General features: G+C 36.9%; 1 protein-coding gene and 1 pseudogene across 10 annotated transcripts in view; one reads left to right on the top strand and one right to left on the bottom strand.

Moving 5' to 3' along the window:
* The window catches only part of ADGRV1 (adhesion G protein-coupled receptor V1), a 583,931-nt gene that overhangs the window by 128,738 nt on the left and 434,603 nt on the right, over positions 1-20,590 (bottom strand). The gene's annotated exons all lie outside the window — the stretch shown is intronic.
* Positions 10,238-10,740, top strand: LOC112133398 (lysosomal enzyme trafficking factor-like; annotated as a pseudogene).

Genomic DNA, 20,590 nt, shown 5'->3' with positions numbered 1-20,590 from the left:
CTTTCAAGTAGGTTTCAGTTCAGTTTCTGCCATAAAGAGGTTATTTCAAGTTGCGCAAGTCTCTCTCTCTCTCTTTTTTTTTTAATTATACTTTAGATTCTGGCGTACATGTGCAGAACCTGCAGTTTTGTTACATAGGTATACACGTGTCATGGTGGTTTGCTGCACCCATCAACCCATCATCTACATTAGGTATTTCTCCTAATGCTATCCCTCCCCTAGCTCCCCACCCCTCGATGGGCCCCACTGTGTGATGTTCCCTTCCCTATGTCCATGTGTTCTCATTGTTCAACTCCCATTTATCAGTGAGAACATGTGGTGTTTGGTTTTCTGTTCCTATGTTAGTTTGCTGAGAATGATAAGTTTCCAGCTTCATCCATGTCCCTGCAAAAGACATGAACTCATTCTTTTTTATGGCTGCATAGTATTCCATGGTGTATATGTGCCACATTTTCTTTATCCAGTCTATCATTGATGGACATTTGGGTTAGTTCCAAGTCTTTGCTATTGTGAATAGTGCTGCAATAAACATATGTGTGCATGTGTCTTTATAGTAGAATGATTTATAATCCTTTGGGTATATACCCAATAATGAGATTGCTGGGTCAAATGGTATTTCTAGTTCTAGATCCTTGAGGAATCGCCACACTGTCTTCCACAATGGTTGAACTAATTTACAGTCCCACCAACAGTGTAATTGGGCAAGTCTCTTAACATAGTTAGGTTTCAATCACATCATCACTTAAATAATGAGATAACTAGAGAAGAAGAGAAGATTGGGTAGAAGATGGTCCTTAAGTTTCTTTACTGAACCTCAATTCTATTGCTCAATTCCACAATGACCTGGATGCAATATTGAGTCTATTCATAAAGGTGTTATGACCATTGTCCTTTGTATTCAGTATAACTTATAATATTAACAAACCTCATCTTCCATAATTACTCTTGAAATGAATGCTTAGTTGATAATAATGGAGATAATGGATCAGATGATCCAAAATTGCACACAACTGGAAATTATATCAGTATCTTGTTGTCATCATCTTTTACTTAGCACATCTAGCTTCTATTGACTGAAAACACAGCAGTTAGAAAGTTGGCAGTCTATGTATGATGCCATGTATGTATGATGACACCACCAATATAAATGTAATATTTGTTAAGGAGATCCATAAAGCGGATTCCAAACATAGATAATTAACAACTAAGTGAAAGGCAAATTAACATCAACACATACTTAGCAAATATTTTAGAGACCATTATGCTCCAGCCTATCGGATGTGAATTTACCCAACACAGGATTCCTGTCCTCATGAAGCATATAGTCATCTAACTGGTCACTCTACCTTTGAGCAGTACAGTGCCCCATGGGCCAAACATATGAGAAGGAACTTTATTTTAAAAGATCTCAGAGAAGGCTTGAAATTCATTCTAACAGTTATTAACTCCAAGTTAAAAATATTTATCTCTAATATAAATATTTCGTGCACCTGCTTGAACTTCTTTTATTCTGTTTTATTTTGAGTATGGATTCAAAGAGAAAAACAGCTGCATTTTTTTCTGAATTGAAACCATATACGTAAAAGCATTATATTTCTCTTTTGCTATTACAATAATTTTATATATTTTATCCTCCTCAAAGGGCTTTATTTTGCATGGACAAAACATTATATATATATTGATTTTTAAATTTTATTTTCTACCCATTACTCATCTGCATAGGTCTCTTCTGGCTCTTTCCAATTGTTTTCATTTTTCTTTAGCTGAGGAGTTCCACCTCAGATACAAAGATCTAATTTAAGAGTAGTAAAATAGCCAAATTAAACCACCATTCCCATATTCTAGACATACTTTTTATTCATCCTTGTACATCTTTGTTTTCAAAACTTGACACCTGCTGATTCACAGGCAACATACTACAGTCTTTACATCTTTTAATGTGTATTACTGCATAATTATCTTTTCTTCATCTGATATCAATGTACCTTGTTTTAACCTTCCACGTCTGCAATTCTACACTGGCCTGTACTGAAATCATTCTGTGATGTTTCAGCTCTTTCCCAATTTACTTATCTGAAGTGGACATTTATTATTTGTTTGTTTGCATGCCCATCCATCTTTACTTCCCCATGTTCTAGGATAAAATCCCCTCTTCTTGTGGAGAACAGATTAGAACCAGAACCAAATATGATTCCAGTTAGACTGGCCAAGGCAAGCAGGTGACCCAACTTGGACAATCAGAGCTTTGGTTCAGAGGTGAATACATGACTCAAACAGTCTTCCCTGTTTTCATGGTCAGGAAGCAAGACACTTTTCCACTGGGAAATCAGACGGACCGTGTAGGCCTGGAGTTACCAGTGACTTCCTTTTGTACTTCATGAAGAAAGCCTAACCAATAACGAAGGTAACGAAGGACTCCAGAAAGGAAGTCATGGAGCAAGACAGCAGCGTGATAACATCTTGGGTATCTGTGACTGCCTGAGTCCTACCCTGCTCTGAAAGTTTTTACTTATATGAGCTACACATTTTCTTATGCTAGCTTGAGTTGGATTTTTGTCAGCTGCATTTTAAATACTCCAAGGAAATGCTTTTAGTAGTTTCTTAATCCTAAGGAATAACTTACATATTGGAAGCACCAGGTTCAATATTTGATATGGTTGAATATCAACTATATATTCAGAATATCTGTGGGTAGTAAGAGCATACTTTTCTCAGAATGAGAAAAGGACATACTCCTCATTAGAATCAACACGGGGAGCATTAATGATGGCATCACACCCCAGTGTAAATTATACAGCTTAAAAGGGATCATACTGGTAGGAAAATTTGAGGTGCGATTTTTAACCAACTGATAGCACAATGGTATTCTTTCTTCAATGAATTCAAGTAAAAACTACCTGTATATTGAGGTGAGTGTGACATCTCAATTCCCTACAGTTCATCTTTTATCTGTACCAAAGTTAGTTCTTAGGGCTCTGGAGAGAATCAGGTTCCCTGTGTGTATATATTTAAGATGCTTGCTGTCACTGAAATAGAAGTAAATTTATGAGATAAATCCCCAAGAGGCTAGTTAATTCTTTCTAGGAACTCTGCCAGCACAGTTGCCCATCCCAGAAATCTGAGAATCATCCACGACTTTCTTTTTCTCCCTCTAGATGAAATCAATCACCCAGGTCTGACAACTACACTTTATAAACATATTTTTTGAATCCATTCATTTCTCTTCATCTACACTGCCACTGTCTGCAGCCAGAGCACTATCACCTCTTGCTGGGCTTGTAGCAACAAGCTCTTAACTCTAAGGTCTGCATTCACCCTTTCCTCTACAACAAATCCCTCATACAACAATGGAGGGGCATTTTAAAATGCTAATATAATGAGGTGATTCTCTTTCTTAACCCTTCACTGCCTTTGCATTGACATCAGAATCAAGTCCAAAACCCAATCTGGCTCCTGCTTATCTTACACTGCTTTACTAATCCTGGCTTTCTTGTAGTTTCTCTGATAATACAGGGTTCCTTCATTCAATAGGGTCTTCCTTCTACCCAGAATATTGTTTTCCCTACTCTTTACCTGACAATTCCTCCCACAGGTGAAGTATCTGAAATGCTTGGGACCCAAAATGTTTTAGATCTTGGATTTTTTTCAGGTTTTGGAATATCTGCATACATATAATGAGATATTGTAGGGATGGAACCTAAGTCTTAACACAAAATTCATTTATGTTTCATGTATACCTTATACACATACAATAATTTTTGGACAATAATTTTAATAATTTTGTGCACGAAACAAAGTTTGACTGCATTTTGACTGTGGCCTATCACATGAGGTCAAGTGTGGAATTTTCCACTTGTGATGTCATGTTGGTGGCCAAAAAGCTTTGGATTTTGTAGTGTTTGGGTTTTAGGATTAGAGATGCTCAACTTTACTCTGTCTGTTAGGCCTTGTTTTCAAATGTTACTTCCTCAAGGACACTTTCTTTGATATCATAAACTAGATCAAGTCCCTCAAATATATAATTTCATAAATCTTCATTTCTTCTGGTGAAACTTATCTAAATTGCAAATAATCTTTTTATGGCTTATCTGTTTAAAGCCTGTCACTATCACCAGACTGTTAGCTCCCTGAAGGCAAACATTACATACATCTTGTTCTTTTCTTATTCCTGATTACAGTGAAGAGATTATTAGTTATCTTTCCATCCACATAACTAACTTTATCTCCCCTCTCCCAACTAATATATGATAATATTTTCCCTTCCTTACTTGATGGGACAAACATTGGAAGACAACTCTTTTTCTTTGTTTCTGCATGGCTTGCAAGCAAAGGCACTGACAGCTTTCATTCTGGACTATTTTTTTTTTAAGAATATATGATCCACATTGGAGGACAGACACAGTTGCTTTCCTCTACAGCAGACAGCAGATTTGCTTACTGTCTAGTACAGAAAAGACGTGTCCTTCTACTGCAAAGATAAGGCATGTTTGCTTGTACCGGTTATAAAAGATTGAGCTTTCCTAAACTTGGATATCCTCAGCTGTGATGCAAATCCACTGCATGCACAGCATCCACCTGGGCTCCTTTGTGTTGCCTGCCTGGGTCTTTGGGGCAAGGAGAACTGATACGAACATGGAGCAGTGCTGCTTTCTATGCCATGAATGAGAAATTGCTTTGTCTCTGACCCAGAATGTTCATATCTGTCAGTATCCATGAAACTGTGGCAGGCTAACTTATCAGCTAGCAAGTAGGGTAGCATTTCAGATCCATCAGAGTCCCTGGCAACAAAAAGGTCATCTAAGTTGTATAATCCTTAACATTTAAGAATATTTTCTTTTTATTTTCTTGCATTTAATTTCCTGCCAGAAACTCTTAAGCCAGGGATTCTTAATCTGAGGTATAAGAATGTGCTTCACGGGCATTGTGAATCCCCTGGGTAATCACTATTTTAACATAGTTCCTTTTAAAAACAATTGATAATATATATATTTTTTGAGACAGGGTCTCGCTCTGTCGTCCATGTTTGAGTGCAGTTGAACAATCATAGGTCACTTCAGACTCCAACTCCTGGGCTCAAGTGATCCTGCCTCAGCCTCTCTAGCAACTAGGACTACAGGCACTCACCTGCAGGCCTGGCCAAGGTTTGTTTTTTTTTTTTTTTTTTTTTTTTTTTTTTTTTTTTTTGACGGAGTCTTGCTCTGTCGCCCAGGCTAGAGTGCAGTGGCGCGATCTTGGCTCACTGCAACCTCTGCCTCTGGGGTTCACGCCATTCTCCTGCCTCAGCCTCCTGAGTAGCTGGGACTACAGGTGCCCGCCACCACAGCCGGCTAATTTTTTTTTGTATTTTTAGTAGAGATGGGGTTTCACCGTGTTAGCCAGGATGGTCTCGATCTCCTGACCTAGTGATCCACCTGCCAGGCTCTTGCTTTGTTGCCCAGGTTGGTCTAGAACTTCTGGCTTCAAGCAATCCTCCTGCCTCAACCTTCCAAAGTGTTGGGATTACAGGTGTGAACCACCATACCCAGATTTAACATAGCTCTTGAAATGAGTTAAGTTACTTTTACCAGATTTTCTAAGGAGCCAGAAAAAAATACCAAGAGCTGTTTAAGGATACATGCCTTACCTCCTTATGTGAAGTATATTGTGAATTCATTTAGTGCATATTAGAATACATTTAAACATAATGATTTCTTCATTAAGTATATTTTTAACATCACATATCTACAATACTTAATCTAAAACCCTCATCTGTCAGCTTGCTTTATCTCATATTTTTGTTCTTGAGATTCTGTGTGTAAGTAAGTAAATCTTAGCTGACACATGTATATAGTGCCTACTAGGTGCTAGGCATTGTCGTAAGATATATATACACTCATTTATTACTTATAACATCCATATGAGGTAGAGATTATTATTGTTATTATTATTATTCGATGTTACAGATGAGGAAACCAAAGAACAGAGGGGTTAAATAACTTGTCTAAGGTCACACCAGCTAGTAAGTGATGGAGGAAGATTTGAAACTAGGCAGGCAGATACATGATTTCATCTATATCATTCATACCCAAGCTACATTGGCTTCTCAATTCAAGATATTTTTAGATTCCTTTTGCTCTAACTAAATTAGCCTAGTAAATACTATAAATATAAACTAATAGTTTACCATTCACAAGAATTACATTCTTGAAATTTTCATTATCTAATAAAATCTAAGTTAGTAATATCAAAGCATTTCAGAAAATTGGGGTTAAGCAAAGAGTTGTAAAATCATTCTAAAAAATATATTGGGGAAGAGGAAAATATTATCTTAAAATCTTATAAACAGAATTCTTCTTGGGGAAATAATTTGTTCAGCAAAACTCCTTAATAGTCCATTGGGAAGCAAGTGCATGGGCCTCAAGACAAAGACAAGGTGACACCAAGGGAAGATGGATTTGCTTTTCAACAGAAAGTGAGGAAAATTTGGTTTCTTTCCAGAGGCAGCTCAAGAGGGAGGCAGTGAGAATTAAGGACATGAAAAAGGGTTGATGACATACAACATATGGTGGCAGGCTGGATGGTGGAAGAAGGATAGGGCTGGAAGGAGAAACAGAGCCACTGCAAAAGTCCCTGTGTTACAGATGACAGAGGAAGCTTTAAAAATAAGGATGTTAGTCTGGATGCAGTGGCTCACATCTGAAATCCCAGTACTTTGGGAGGCTAAGGTGGGAGGATTGCTTGAGGCCAGGAGTTGGAGAATAGCCTGGGTCAAAAGAGTGAGATCCTGTCTCTACAAAAAAATAACAAAATTAGCATGCCTGTAGTCCTACCTACTGGGAAGGCCGAAGGGGGAGGACCGCTTGCACCTGGGAGTTTGAGGCTGCAATGCGCTATGATCATGCTACTGCACTCCAGCCTTGGCAACATAATGGGGATAAAAAGGATGTCCACCAAAACACCCATTATGCTGTTTTGTCTGCTTGTCACTTTGACTTGTACTTTTAGAATTTGGCAGGATGCAAAAAAACAAAAGGAGTCTGTGCTTCATGTCTGTGTGGATAGGAGACAGAGAGAAGAAAATACCTGAAAGAAGCTAGAATCAAGAGTGGAGAGAGATAATACAGGGAAAGCAGAAATTCAAAGCACAAGTTTCCATGGAGATACTGGTGAGGACACTGTACGCCCTGACTTTCTTGTGATAAGGAATTAGGCCAAGCTCTCAAAACGTTTATATGGAAGGATGACTTTAGGAGGATGTAGTACTTAATAATAAAACTTCTAAAAACACATCCTTTTCTAAAATAAAGCAGAATTATTAATGTTAATAATCTACCATGAAACATTACCCTTCGTGAATCTCTCTTCAAATTTTAAGGAAATTTTGTTCAGTCTAACCATTGAGGCAGATTTTTCCATGAGTTCTGTGTTATGTAGACTTTAACCTGCTTAAAGTTTGTAAACCAAACCTTATTAAAATTAAATGTAATGTGTTTGTACTTAGACTAACCATAGCTGGTTTTCACAAGCCTCAGCAAAATGCTTAGGTAACCTCCCCGCCTATACTAGATTTGGTCTTTCAGCTACATTTTGGAAGATTTGGAGGACAGAAAGCAATCACATTAAATACAAACTTTAAATTTTTTTAAACTTAGTATCTATAGAAAAAATCAGGTAATCACAAAACTGTAGTTGGTTAGGAATTTCTGCATGCTTCATTTCTCTTACATAAAGAAATCAAAATATTTGGTGACTTTAAATAAGAGAAAAAGAAATGTTAAATGAACAATGTCTCTGAATAATGCAGTATTCAGAATATAAAAAATCACTAAGATTTGAATATCTGTTAAATGTAAAAATGTGAAAGATGAACTTCAAGTCAATATGGTTGACAGTACTGATGTGTAAGAATCCCCCATCCCCGCTCCAAACAAATAAATTGCTTAAAAAATAAATAAGAATAATACAATTTGGAATTTACAGTGTAACTCAAAATTTGGAATCATAAATCCTCATGTGCCAAAAATAAAGCCACAACAAAATGTCACACTGGGTAATAGGACTGAAGTCCTGCGGCTCACAGAGAATCAGAACTGGGAAGGGCAAGGTTTAATGCCTGTGAGGAGGTGTCAGGGCCCTGTTTGTACATTGCCAGGACTGAATTACATGCAGAGACCTAGGAGCCATGAATGGCTGCCAAAATCATGAACAAGGAATCAGAAAAATCTTTGCTCACTGCCCTGGGAGACTGGCAAATAGTTACCAGTCAGAAACTTGAACTCCAAACCTTGTCCCATGTAGATGTGACATCCAAATTCACACTATTCACATAGATCAGGAACATGAAGCTGAGAAAGTAAGATAAAACTGGTCTGGAATCTTTAAATCATGTAGGACTCCGTCAAAGGGCACAAGGAATTCCTATAGAAAACTCTAGCCATGCTTATAATAAAAAAATTATAAACCACACAAGGAAATAAAGGTCCTTGTATCATTCAAGAACAAGTTAAAGACATTATTAACTTAAAATGTTTTTAAGTATACGTATTTTAAAAACCATACAAATTAGTAAACAAAAAGTGGAGTGTTTAATCACATCAATGGAAGGAAAGTAAAAAAGGAAGTTAACAAAAAGCTCAGTTCATAGAAAACACGAAGTAAGTTAGTAGAAATAACTCAAAGTTTATTAGCAATCAAAATAACTGTAAATGTATAAAACCCACTAACAGGGCTCTAGATTTGATATAAACAAATCCAGATCTGTGCTGTATAAGATTTACCTAAAATAATTAATGACCCTTGAAGTCTAAAGTAAATGGCGAGGAAATGCCACAGTGGAACAGAAAGCTGGGGTAGTAATACTAATAGGAAATCATATACAAAGTAAGGCTTTAAAACATTCATGGAGATTTAAAAAGGTTCAAAAAATGATTTCCGTTGGAAGATGTAACAATGTGGATCTATATGCATCTAAGAGAAAACAGCCTCAAAACACATAATTCAAACACTAATATAAAGTAACATTTACAAATCCAAAACCATAACGGGAGATTTTGTTTCTTTCAGAAACTGACAGATTAAGTTGAGAAAAACAAAAACTTAGTAAGGCAAAGAAAGAATAAATTATATAATTAAGAGACTTAGTAAAATATATATATAATTATAATTAGCAGAACAAAACAGATAAGACAAGGTGGTTAATGACTCAACTATAGAAAGTAGGAAGACAATACTAATGATATAAGCCAACATTGGTGAAATAAAGACAAATGAAGGTAGCAGAGATAGACGACTCTAAATTCACCACTACATGTCAGTTGTTACCACCTTAACCCAAGCGCCTATCATTTTTTGCCTTTACACCGCAATAGCATCATAACTTTTCTACTCTGCTTCCGTTTATATTTAAAACTATAAATCAGATTATGTCATTTCTCCCACAGCCTTCTTAAACTCAGAGTCATTACCCTTATCTATTCTGACTTCTCTCTTCTCCCTCTCATTCACTCTATTGGAGCCACACTGGCCTCTTTGCAATCCCCAGACATGCCCAGTTTGCTCCTGCCTTAGGGCCTTTGCACTGGCTGTTCCCTCCACCAGGAATATTACCTCTGGAATGCTCACATGGCTAACTTTCCTGCCTCCCTTAAATCTTTTCTCAAATCTCATCTTCTCAATAATATTTCTGCCCACCTTCTTTAAAATTGCAGCCCGCATGCTGCTCCCAACATGTGGCACTTCTGATTCTCCTCACTCTGCTTTATTTTTTCACAGCACTTATTATCTTGTTGATATATCACATAATTATTTTTTCTTTTTTGAACAACTTATCTCTGCCTCATAAAATCTGCAAGCGCAGGGATCTAGGATTAGTTTATTCTTTACTTTTTAAAAAGAAACCCAATTAGTTAGAACAGTCTGGTATATAGCAGTTAATAAAATTTATTGATCACATAAATGAAATATAATTGTTTAAAGAGCTAATTCTTTGAAAAGATACTAACAATCTTTGGCATTATTGATCATGAGAAGAAGGAAGGCACAAAAACAATGAGACATAACCTCAGGTATCAGAAAATGATATGACTCATCTTATGCTAACATATTTGAATACTTAGATTATAAACTATTTTCTAAAACAAACTCTCAGGAGCGGGGTGTGACCTGCCACAGTCACAAGATTCTTAATCACTAGTAGCTGGTGCTCCAGACTGGTGGCACTCACCTTTCTCCCAACCTGGTGACCCAGGGGATTTACTTTATGGTGGCTTTCTCTGAAATGCCAAAGCCACCAGATTATTCAGAGTTGAGTGACTCTTTAATGCTGGCCATGGGAACAGGAAGGTTTTCGGGACCATTGCACAGAGCATGGAGAATGATGAACTTCCGTCAGCGGATGAGATACATTGGAGTGGGACTGTATCTGTTAGCAAGTGCAGCAGCATTTTACTATGTTTGAAATCAATGAGACTTACAACAGGCTGGCCTTGGAATACATTCAACAGCACCCTGAGGAGCCCCTTGAAGGAACCACATGGACACACTCCTGGAAGTCTCGATTACTCTTCTTTTTGGTTGTGGACAATTATTTTTCTAATACCTTACTTACAGATGTTTTTGTTCTTTTACTTGCGTACAAGAGCTGATCCCAAAACACTGAGCTACTGTATCATCCCTATATGATTGGCAGTTACTTGCAATCGCCACCAGGCATTTGTCAAGGTTTCTAATCAGATCAGCAGACTACAACTGATTGACATATAAAATCAGTCGACATTTTTTCCTTTGATTACAAAACTGCCAGTACTATATGGACTCTGATCACAAGACTGCAGTTTCTTCACAGATCTCAGGAAATTGTGATGGAGCAGAGGCTTTTCAAAAACATGTGATTAGGGGGTATCTTTATCTGAATAATAATGAATTTTTAGGTAAAGGCTGAGACAGAGTACTACAAAACCATATTGATGACTTCAGACTTTGGAAGTTAATCTTGTCTGTTATTTGCATTCTTAACTTGACTAAGTACCTGAATTCCTATTCTACTGTGCAACATAGTGATGATTCAGAAATTTTTCCTTTGGGGAAAAAATAAATATGAACATTTCCATTGTGTTAAGTGTAAAAAGGTCCACACATGATCATAAAATTTATATTTTATACAAGATGAAACATAAAAATAAAAAGAACTCTCAAAAGTGACTCGATAAAAATAGAAAACATGGCTAGACCAAAAATTATTGAAGAAATTAGAGTCAAAATTCACCCTACACCTCTAAAATCAATAAAGTTTTACGACCAAAAGTTAAACAAATCTTTATGCACAAAGAACTTCATCTTAAAAAAACTGTACCATTTCTCACCACTTCATTTTTTGTTATCATAATTTAGATACCAAAATACCAAAAACATATGAGAAAGAATCATTATAAACCTGCTTTACTTAGAATATACATGCAAAAACCTGAATTAAGTACAATAATTTGAATCCAAGAGTGGACTAAAATAAACGGTTTATCTAAGCATTTCAAAGACTTTAATATTTGAATATCTATCAACATAATCTCATCATTAGCAGATTAAAGGAGGAATATCATACAACAATTAAAAGAGTATGGTGTTGGTGCAGGGATAAGCAAATGGAACAGAAGAGAGAGCTTACCCACATGTGAATAGTAATTTTAGTATATGACAAGTAAATGGGGAAAGGTATTACTTAATAAATGCTCTTGAGACAATTGGTTATTATTTTTAAAAAGTAGATCCCTCCTTGACAGCATTCACAAAATACATTCCAGATGAATAAAATATCTAAGTGTAAAAAATAAAACTTTAAATAGTTTAGAAAACACTGTAAGAGAGTATGATATTGAAATACTGTAGGTGTTTTTTAAAATCAAGAGTTAAGGAAAATATTGGTTAATATGACTGTATCAAACTTGAACACTTCATTTGACATACGGAATTTAAAAGACAAGGAAAACTAGAAGCAGATATTTGCAATGTATTTAATTGACAAATGATTATATTCATGAAATAAATAAAATTTCTACAAATCAATAAGAAAAAATAAACAACCTATTAGAAAAAATTGTTGGACAACTATTTGAAAGAGCAAGACACCATGTGTTGTTGAAGCTGTGGGGATATGTTTCAACATGGCTGGTTATGTTTAAATTGTTGCAACCATTTTTCAGAGTAATTTGTCAATGTCTACTAATATTTAAGATATATCTACATGAGGTCAAGCAATTTCATTTCTAGTTACATGTTCCAGAGAAATTTTGCACATATGTATATGGAAATGTGTTCATTGAACTACTGTTTATAACAATGAAAAATTCAGGAAAATCTACATTTCTATCTATTAATAACTAATAGAGAAATAAATTGTATCATATTCATACCTTGACATAAAAGTAATAGTTTAAGTGAGTCAACTAAAGGTATGCATATCATTTGGAATCACATCTAAAACATTATATTGATTAAACAGGCAAATTGCTGAAGGATAGGTACATTTGCATAAATTAATTTTTTTTTTGAGATGGAGTCTCGCTCTGTCAATTAATTTTTTATGTAGTTCATGAAGGATATAAAAAGATAGATGGAAAAAATATACACCAACTTTCATAATATGAAGGAGTAGAATGTGGAGTGGAATTGTACATTTGATACATTTCTTTGTAAAAACCCCAAAGAAAAAAGTTCTAATGCTTTTGGCCAGGTGTGGTGACTCATGCCTGTAATTCTACCACTTTGGGAAGCCCAGGTGGAAGGACCACTTAACTTGGGAGTTCAAGACTAGCCTGGTCAACATAGCAAAATCTGTTTCCATGTAAAATTAAAAAAACTTAGCCAAATGGTGATGGGCACCTGTAGTCCTAGCTATGCAAGACGCTGACGCAAGAGGACTCCCTGACCTCAGGAGTTCAAGGCTGCACTGAGACATGATTGCACTACTGCACTCCAGCCTTGGCGACAGAACAAAGCAAGACTCTATTAAAAACAAAACAAAAACAAAAAAAAAAACAAAGTCTAGTGTTTTCACTTGGACTTTGGCTCAGACATGTTGGGTGTCATGATAAATCTGCCTGGAACAGATTTGTTTAAAGAGGCTGGTCCTTGATGGTAGAGATGTCTTAAACTGGAGGAGGGCAAGATAGAGCAGCATGACTAGGATAGATCTAGTAAGTTACATAAGTCTGGTCATGTGTAAATGGGCGTCATTACTGAGAAAATATGCTTAGGGCGGGGTGTGGATTGGGCTGGACAAAAAAAGAGCCAAATGAAAAGATATCAAGACCAACTTTAAGGATATCAAAGTCGGCCTACAGTCTTTTGTAAATATAGCCAGGAGTAAATAAGCAATCAGTCAAGAAAGAACTGTGAGGCAGATCTTGGTAAATGCAATTTTCTTTCACAAACCAGGACTATAATCCAGGGCACCTTTGCTCCTATGGGGTCAGGTCCTCTCTCTGGGTTTATGGGGATAGCTGGATATGAGGGAGAAGAGGGAAGAGTGGAATTGGTCCATTGTTTCAGGAATTTTGGTAGGAATTCTTTCCTAAACCATGACTCAGATGACCCCAAAGGAGGATTCAGAAGCAGAAACTCTATTCTTTACTTATAAATCTATCTTATCTACTTCTTTTATAAGAAACAACAGCAGAGAAAAGTTGAAGTTCAGCCATTCATTGATTTAAAGAATTAAAAAAAAAAAAAAGAAAAAAAAGCTGGACCTGAGTAGTGAGTGGGTCACTTGTGTCTTCCAGCATACAAAGCCTGCTATTTAAGAAATCCTGATTTGGAAAAAAATTTCCTTAGCAACAAAAGAAAGTCTGCTGGCTTGGTAAAGCTTAGAAACCAGCAGGCTCTTTGCAAAGTTCATCTCAGATTCAGTATTTATACTACCAACAATTATTGTCAATAAATTAGACTTACTATTGTACAACACAGGAAGAAGCAATGCTCCCTGTTTATCTTTGGCTGCTGTTTACTTTTAGCTCTGCTGTGGGAAAGAGAACTCAAACAATGCTAAGCTTTCCCTTAATGAGATCCTGATTAGATAGTCTGGACCAATGTATAAAGCATAGTACACTAAAGCAGGAGAACAAAACTGAACTCTTCATCACCCCCTCCCCTGAAAGCAAAATTGTCAGTTCATTCCAGTTTGCCTTCAGCACAGAGCAGAGCCATCTCCTCAGTGACTGTCCTCCTTCCAGAGTGCCTGTCCTAACTAGCCCAGTAGCCTTTTTGACTTTCCTTCTTATGCTGTTTCCATATCTTTCAATGTTCTGGGCTGGCCTTGCCATCTTGCCAACCAAGGAAATACACTCACTGTATCTCACCTTCTCAGTATTGCAAATGAACAGAAATCACCACTGTAGGCATTGTAAAGAGTTTGAGGGATTTAATCCACAAGTTTTTAACCTGTAGGATGAGGGGTCCAGGGACTCCATCTGTTAGATTATTAAAGAGGTTAGCAACCATTGTTTAGTCCATTATTTGTTTTATAGATTAGAAGATGAAGAACTGAGAGAGAGATTGCTCCTCTCCTCTAGTTAGACTGTGTGTGTGTGTGTGTGTGTGTGTGTGTGTGTGTGTGTGTGCGCGTTTTGAGACTGTGTTTTGCTCTGTTTCCCAGGCTAGAATGCAGTGGCACAATCTTGGTTCACTGCAACCTCTGCCTCCTGGGTTCAAGCGATTCTCCTGCCTCAGCCTCCTGAGTAGCTGGGACTACAGGCATGCACCACCACACCTGGCTAATTTTTGTATTTTTGGTAGAGATGGTGTTTTTCCATGTTAGCCCGGTTGGTCTCGAAATCCTGGCCTCAAGTGATCTGCCTGCCTCGGCTTCCCAAAGTGCTGGGATTACAGGTGTGAGCCACTGCACCAACCTAGTTAGACAGCGAGGACTAGTTTCTGGTTCTGTGGGTCTCGGATCTTATTCTCATTGCAGTATAAAAGCTGAGGTTAGCTTATCTTTATGAAGACACTAATTCTTACTTATTTCTTACACATTTTAACTGAGGCCCTCAGTGTTACCAACTTTTGTTACCTGCCAGGTCTTTTTGGCACTCCTCCAAAATCCATTCACAGCACAAATGGCTCTGTTGCCTCTGAGTTCAGGAATGCTCATGTTCAAAGTGTCATGAAGCCTCCCTAAGAGCTTCCACTTTCCCTCCATAACTGAAATCCAAAGAGGTACCAATCCAAAGTCATGTCTACTTAATAGTGTGTACTTAATTCCTGATGTTCCTCAATATCAAGAACAGAGGTTTAACTTTGAAATTGTTCACTTTTCAGGACTGTGTTGGAATGTAGGGAAAGGGAATTGTAGTGAGATAGAATAAAAATATTATTTCATAATTAAATCACAGGATTTTAGAATGGAGGCTTAATTAATATTTACAAAGCAATAAAGCAGTGAAATGATCTTTGGCTTATTTTTTTGAAAGGTATTGTTTTATGCCTTGCTCAAATGAAATATTTCATATTTCCTTTCTTGGCATCATGCTATTCAGCTTTACAGCATTTGCAAATATTTAATCTTGTTTGTAAGGCACAGAAGTTTCATAAAGCTTAACAGAACCATGGCCTAATGGTTCAAAGCACTGACTTTGGAGCAGGTTCAGTACCAGCTAAGCTGTGTATTGCTAGCTGTGGGACTTTGTATTAATTGTATGTAATTTTTTCGTACCTCAGTTTTCTCATTTTTAAAATGGGGATGGTGATGATAAGAGTACTATCAATTTCACTGTAGCACTGAGTAGTAAGCACTTAAGTATTACTGTCATTATTATTAGATGGCATTTTCTTGGTTATTATCTCAGCAATAAACTGTGCCTAACTCTTCAAGTCTGTCACTCTTGCCTTGTTGAGAACTGAGATGCTTTCACGTGTTGAAGCTCACCTGCCAAGCTTATTCTTAACAGTATATTCATAGTTTCTGGATTGATCACAGTGAAACAACAGTAAAACAGCTTTGTTTCACCTCCCTGTTTCAGTTATCAGTGAAGGTAACTAGAATAAATGCAATGGAAATGAAAATGTGTGAGTTTTGCAGCCCTTTTCACTGTTGCTGATTGGTGATGCCCCCTGGTTCCCAGGCTGCCATTCTGAATGTGCAGCAGAAGGGTGGGGAGATGGGTACTCTACCAGCTATGTCTTTTGCCTGTGGCAGTCTCTGGGGAGATCAGCTGAAACAGTTTGTTTTATCTGACAGCATGCCCTTCCTTTATGTCTCACAAACAGAAAAAATGATCTTTTGTATTAAAAAGTAATTATATCTGTTATTTCACCTCTATGCCCACAAAGGTCATTGATGTTTATACTAAATCCCATATGCTTTTTGGGTAGTAGTTATGCATCTATTTTGATAATTTGTATTAACATGCTCAACTATCTGGCTTAGATAAGACATGGCCTAAAAAAAAAAAAAAAATCTTCCTTTTGCCCTTAGGCAATATTATTGCTTCTGTAACATGCTAGCTCCTGACTTTGCCCCTTGACTATTTGTGTGATTTTTATGCAAGTTATATTCTGCATGAGGGAGGAGGTGGGCAACTGTGAATAAGAGAAAGAGTAAGTGGAAAACAGAACAGAAAAGCACGGAAATGTTAGAGAGAAGGAGAATTATGCAGAAGAGGAGTTATACTGTAATTAATATGTGGCAGGTCTTTTGTGATGATGGAATCAGAGTGGTCTCAAGGTTGCCAGTGTTGGTCAGAGAAGCTTGCTATAGGTAATCAACTTTCCTAGTCTAAAGAGAGCTCAAAAAGCTGCAGTTTACAACCAATGGAAACTCTAAAGCCTTTTACCTTGGCACAATTCCCAGGGAAGTCGATGGGGAGACCCACTGGCTGTGAACACCATTCTGCGCAATTTGACGCTTTTCATTTGGTAGAATTTTGTTGCCAAGGCTATTGCATCAAGTTACCGAAATCTTAGTGGATGTAAATTGTCTCATGTGTCACTTAGCCTGGCAAGAAATTTAAAGGGCATGCCTTCTACTGAAAAGAAAGATTTAACTTTAACCCATTAAAGCAATAAGCCACATTCTAAACCCTATGGAGAACACCCATGCTATAGTTTGTATTCTGAGAGAACAAAGTAACTTTTTTTTAACAACAAAAAAAATTTTTATGGAACCCTGGATCATTCATTATGAAGTATGCCTACAATCAGGGGCATTTTTGAGGGATCAGGAATTTTACTTTATATTTTTATATCATTTTGTGTAGTTCAGTTTTGTAAAATGTGTGTGCAACTGAGCACTGCTTTTAACTGAATCCCAGAAGAGAAACAAATCAATGCTGACTTACAGAGGATGTAAACAAGGGTTTAATGTTTTCAAATCCTAAATGTTGGCAGAGTAAAGAGAGTAGTTAATAGAGCAATACTTTAGGGTTTATTAACCTACTAAAATGATTCAGGCATACAGAGGCTGCTTCTGTTTCTAAAACAGGATATTATTAACATGCTTCCTTTCTTCCCTTAGGCCGAAAATACCCAAACCTTCAATTTCATTGTCATTCTCCTCTGCCTCAAAGTCATCCAACACTAGACAGGGTGGCCATACAATGGAAGAAATGGTTAAGATCACCAAGAATCAACTGAGATAAACAGATGTTACAGGTGTGAGTGTTTAGAGAGGAGGAACTCAATCCTGCTGCACATTAGAATCAGCTGGGGAGACTTCAGAACCTACCCATGCTTGGCCCCAAGGCCCTAGGTGCAGAAATTGGTTTAGGATTGGGCCTATGAATTAGTACTACTTTTAAAAAGTTTTCCAAGTGATTCTACTGTGTACTCAAGTTTGAGACACAGTGGTTATTTAAGATGAAAAACACGAAAAGATGAACGTGAGAGAACTGAGGTTCAGTTACCTGTAGGTGACAAGTTACTGTATATTAGTTATTACATTTAGGTCCTAAAAATAAACAAAAATAATATTTTAGAAGCATTTTAGTGATACTCCCTGTTTTTCATCCATCTCTTGTTAGTATAGCCGCTCAAATTTTCAAAAAAAGAAATGTAACTCCAACAGCCTTGTTCATGGCTTCAGGAGAAAGCACTGCTAGGACCCTGAGTTCCCTGCCCACCAAGCCAGCCCTGGAGCTTGGGTGGCCCAGGATCTTTTTGCCATTCTGAAATAGAAACCATGGATGGGGATATGGTGTATTTCCAAACCTGATACCAGAGAGCATTTCCAAATATCTTTCACCCAGTATTCTGGCAACTAAACAATTCAGGAAAAGAAACCCTAACTCAAAAACCAAACAAAAGAAAAAGAGAGCACATATATAACTTTTCATTTGAATATACAGCAATAACTTTATCTCCAGTATCAGGCACTTGCTTTCCTTTCCATTCCCACTTTATCACCTCACCTTCCTCACTTCCTTATACTATCACAAGGACCTCCTTGCTTTTCACCTGGGCTCTGGTATCTTACCCCTAACTCAGCTTGTGAATAGCTACAGATTAATCTTCTTACTCAAAGTACATAGCACTTGTATAAATTTCATTGTTTAGCTACACATTATGGTGTTTTGAATCACAAGAGTGTTTTTAATATATAAACACTAGCTTTATTAAGTGTAAAAATTTAATACACATTTGTTTATAAAGAAAGGTTTCTGTTTAAGCATCAATTTTCCATTAAGATAATTAGTTTTTGTCTGTGGGATCTTCAATGGGGAAAAATCAATCATTTCTATTTTAACCCACACACAAAAATAAGTAAGTTCTGAGACAACTGTGGGCTTCATAGTTATCGAAAGATCCATAGGATCCCAAATGTCCTACCCCAAGGCCCTAGGACTTCACACCTAAATTTATTTATTTTTAGCTCTTGTGTCTCCTTTAAATATGACATTTTAAAATAACAACACAGAAAGCCACAGGCTAAAACTGTAACTTGTAAACCTGTTGGAACAAATTCATCCCTCACATTAAGGGAAACTAAATTACATATTCATCTCCCCCAAATTGTTTCCCCACAAGTAATCAAGCTTATCTGTGACCCAATTTTAGTTGTTCATGAATGGGGGTGGGGTTCCATAAACGCACGCAGTGGAAACACTTGAAAGATTTATGAGCCTGTAAATGGGTGTTAGCCATTTCAAGTAAATACAGGCCAAACCAAACTCTTAGCTGTCTGCATTTAGCCTTGATTACAGGAGTTACACAAATAAGACTACAAATGTATCTAGAACTTAGAAAATTGCCTAGATGCTTTTCTTTCCATAAACCTTAAAGCACAGGGAGTAGGTAACCTACTGAGCCTCTGAATCAAATGTTTTACTGAAATATTTTTTCCTGCCTATTTTTATGGCAGCAAAAAGCCATAGAGAACTTTTGGAGCTCATGCTAAACTCTCCCTGATGATAAATTTAGTGGTCTCACCATTTGGGCTCCACTGACACTATGAGCAGTTGGATGTACCTAACCCTAAGTCCGGATTTAGCACAAATACTAGGATTACTCAGTTATAAAATCCACTCATGAAGATCCGTCATCACAGATCCTAGATTACATTGATAAATACACTGGATAGAATCTGCTACAATTGAATCCGGCAGATAAAGCTAGAAAAAAGATAATGATTATGCTATTTTAACTAGTTCAAAATGAAATTGTTTGGAGGACTGTGATTGGTAACTATATCAGGTATTCCACTGTGTTTTTTCAATTTCAAAAAGTTTTCAAGTTGCATGCGCTATCATTTGTTTGTATGATTTTAGAATCTGTGTTACTATACTGATACTCTCAATTGCCGCTTTTCTTGACTGAAGACTACGCTAATATGGTGCTGACCCATTCTTACAGGTAGGCAATCAGTTACAAGTTGACGGTCATTGGCTGTTTCTCAGATGTATGATATCTTTGCTCACACGAAGCAGCTAGATCTGAATTCCAAATGTTACAGCTGTTCTAGATGCAGACATTATGATACCTTCTATCTAGGCACTACTCTTCTTTTGAAATAAAATTCATATCTGCCTAGGTATTTTCTCAAAAGTCAGGACAAGGATCACTGTGTGTCTGTGCCATACCAGATACAATAATTTAGGGGTGCAATCACACTGTATCTACCTGCTGCTATCCTTTCAGGACAGCCAAATACCTCTATTTGCACTTCCTTGGTAAAGATTCACATGAAAGCCGATGAGATGGGACAGGACTATTTCACACAGGAAATGTGGAAGATAAGCAGTCTCTAACCTGGTTCACTGTGTGGGCTTAATTAGGTCTCTTATTCTTTTATGGGCACAGAAATTATTAGTCTTAGCTTTGATTTCCCCACCTCATATAAATAAAGCTGAGCTCATTAAATCATTTGATCTGCTTCCAGCCTCTCAAATTGGATTTTCTGTACTTAACTTTGTAAATACAACATTGTGAGGAAATTGGGAGAAAAATAATACCACCAAGCGAAAGACAGTAGGCTAGGCCTCATACAGAATTCAAGTCATATCTTACTTGCTGGTAAGTGAAACTGACAACCTAATGCCATTTTACATTATAGCTCTTCAAAAATATCATTTGTGACAGTTGTTATTGACATTCCAGAAATAAGACAAAAATGAGTTTAGATAAAATGTTT

The sequence above is a fragment of the Pongo abelii genome, chromosome 4 (assembly GCF_028885655.2).
Source record: "Pongo abelii isolate AG06213 chromosome 4, NHGRI_mPonAbe1-v2.0_pri, whole genome shotgun sequence".
NCBI lineage: Eukaryota > Metazoa > Chordata > Mammalia > Primates > Hominidae > Pongo > Pongo abelii.
Note: the sequence above shows the minus strand (reverse complement) of the source record. Positions and strands in the feature narration are given on the sequence as shown.